Source organism: Lucilia sericata, unplaced genomic scaffold (genome assembly GCF_015586225.1).
Source record: "Lucilia sericata isolate MDLA Ls3-8-SP2 unplaced genomic scaffold, ASM1558622v1 Contig000028F_arrow, whole genome shotgun sequence".
Taxonomy (NCBI): Eukaryota; Metazoa; Arthropoda; class Insecta; order Diptera; family Calliphoridae; genus Lucilia; species Lucilia sericata.
Genome location: NW_023994066.1, coordinates 318,264 through 321,458, shown reverse-complemented (window position 1 = coordinate 321,458; position 3,195 = coordinate 318,264). Strand labels below are relative to the sequence as shown.

General features: G+C 32.0%; 1 pseudogene; it reads left to right on the top strand.

Annotated features, from left to right (window-relative positions):
* Window positions 1-919: 919 nt before the first annotated feature.
* Window positions 920-2,107, top strand: LOC119610403 (annotated as a pseudogene).
* Window positions 2,108-3,195: the final 1,088 nt, after the last annotated feature.

Here is a 3,195-nt window from a genome sequence, read left to right as displayed (position 1 = left end):
AAGAAATATCCAGTAACTTTATGATAGAGGGTAATTTTTAATTTACTCTCAATCAAAAAAATATCCAAAAAAGTACGCGAAAGCCAATTTTTTAAAAAAATGTGCAAGTTTTTGTTTATAAACAAAGATTAGTAATGCCCTTTTGCTGAAATCTCAAAAAAACAAATAATTGAAACTTTTATTTTTCCTATAAATAAATAGATATTTAAAGTTAACAAAATATGTAGTATCATTAAGTATATATTATTGTTTTAAAACTTTATGATACAAACATATTATTAAAATAAAAATTTACACAAAATCGCTAAGAGAAAGACAAACTAAATTGTTTTAAAAACGCTAGATTGACAATATTTGTTATGATTTTTCACAACAAATAAACTCTTTTAAAAACTAATTTATGATAAATAAAATTAAAATAAATCTAATTACAAATATTTTTTTAATATTCGTGTGTTATTAATTTATATATTTCTTTCAAAAAATTTAAAATTTACCAAATTTCTCGATCTCGATTTCTTTGGTTTGTTTACATATTCATAAAACAAACATATGTTGTGAATATAAGTTGGATATTTTTTACTGGGGAAAAAATATCCAGTAAAATCAAAAAATTCTCTATCAACGAACTGTAATTTTTATCGCTCGAACGCGAACGGTATCCGATAACGATTGTTGCAAATTGTTACAAATTATCGAGTACGCGAACAAACCTAATATTTATTACGACATCAGCTGTTCAAGTGTTGAGACATGATGATAGAAGAGGAAAATCATAACTTAGTTGTATAACAAATGTACAATCAGTGTTGGCTAACATGATTTGACAAAGATAACATAAAAATTATTGCAGTGTGCTAAAATAATTCTATTTAGCTGGACAAATTAAATTTTAGCTTGAAACTGGACAAGCATCAAAAAAGCTGGACAATCCAGCCAAGTCCAGCCAGGCTGGCAACCCTAGATACAACTGATCCATTTACTATTCCGGAGCAACGTTTTAAAGACCTCTATAGGTTAAGCAAGGAAGCAGCTCATGCTTTACTATTAGAAATTAGTCCGCATATGAGCCAGGGAAAGAGATGTACATTTATTCCACAACCTCTCCGAATGTGTGCAGCACTACATTTTTTGCGACAGGCTCTTTTTATAGAGACATTGGACAGGATTTTACGGCTTCAGTAAGCAAAACTGTTGTATGCCGCAGTATACATGAAGTAGCCGGCATATTGGAACATAAACTAATGCCTAAATGTATTACGTTTCCAACACCTTCCCAATACGAGTCTATAAAACAAAAGTAAGTACATAAGTGGGGAAATTGTTTTCCAGAAATTTTAAGCAGGTATATCCACAATTTTACAGATTTTATGCGTAATTGGCGGAATTGACTGTACCCATGTACGTATTAAAAAGCCAAAGTCAGAAGTAGAAACCTGCTATTTAAACAGAAAAGGTTATCATTCAAAAAATGTACAGCTGGTAAGTATATTATTGTTACATTAAATGACAATTTAGTGCATTTACATAAATATGTATATATTTTTTGAAAATTCTTGGTGGATTTACAAGGTTTGGGGGGGGCTGCACACGATTCCTATATTTGGGAAGCCTCCAGAATAAATATATTATTGCAAGAAAGATATGAAGCTGACAAGAATAATCATTCTTGGCTATTAGGTATGTACAAATTCATGTCAGTTTGTATTTTACTCCAAAACACGTTATTTCTTCAGGGGATTCCGGATACCCTTTAAGACCGTGGCTTTTAACACCATATAGATCGGCGACTGAAAATGAAAGGCGTTATAACACAGTACATGCACAAGCAAGAAATTGCGTGGAGCGTTTAAATGGAGTGTTAAAGAGTGTATTTAGATCCCTTCAAGGGGGGTTAAATACATCTCCACAAAATGCTGGCAAGATCATTAATGCCTGTGCAGTGCTTCATAACTTTAGACTGGCACATGGATTGCTTTCAGAAGACTACCTAGTCAATATAGAGGAACACAGTGATACTAGTAATGAAGAAGAATATGAAGAACCATTAAGGGCAGCTTCTCGCATTCGCGACAGACTAAAATCTAGATTTAGCAATTTAAATTAAAGTTTGACTTTATTAATATAATAAATTCTAGTCTTTAATCTAGTCAACAGTCTAAACTAAACTACAGACTTGACTATAGACTAGACTATAGACTAGACTATAGACTAGACTATAGACTAGACTATAGACTAGACTATAGACTAGACTATAGACTAGACTATAGACTAGACTATAGACTAGACTATAGACTAGACTATAGACTAGACTATAGACTAGACTATAGACTAGACTATAGACTAGACTATAGACTAGACTATAGACTAGACTATAGACTAGACTATAGACTAGACTATAGACTAGACTATAGACTAGACTATAGACTAGACTATAGACTAGACTATAGACTAGACTATAGACTAGACTATAGACTAGACTATAGACTAGACTATAGACTAGACTATAGACTAGACTATAGACTAGACTATAGACTAGACTATAGACTAGACTATAGACTAGACTATAGACTAGACTATAGACTAGACTATAGACTAGACTATAGACTAGACTATAGACTAGACTAGACTAGACTAGACTAGACTATAGACTAGACTAGACTATAGACTAGACTATAGACTAGACTATAGACTAGACTATAGACTAGTCTATAGACTAGACTATAGACTAGACTATAGACTAGACTATAGACTAGACTATAGACTAGACTATAGACTAGACTATAGACTAGACTATAGACTAGTCTATAGACTAGACTATAGACTAGACTATAGACTAGACTATAGACTAGACTATAGACTAGACTATAGACTAGACTATAGACTAGACTATAGACTAGACTATAGACTAGACTATAGACTAGACTATAGACTAGACTATAGACTAGACTATAGACTAGACTATAGACTAGACTATAGACTAGACTATAGACTAGACTATAGACTAGACTATAGACTAGACTATAGACTAGACTATAGACTAGACTATAGACTAGACTATAGACTAGACTATAGACTAGACTATAGACTAGACTATAGACTAGACTATAGACTAGACTATAGACTAGACTATAGACTAGACTATAGACTAGACTATAGACTAGACTATAGACTAGAATATAGACTAGACTATAG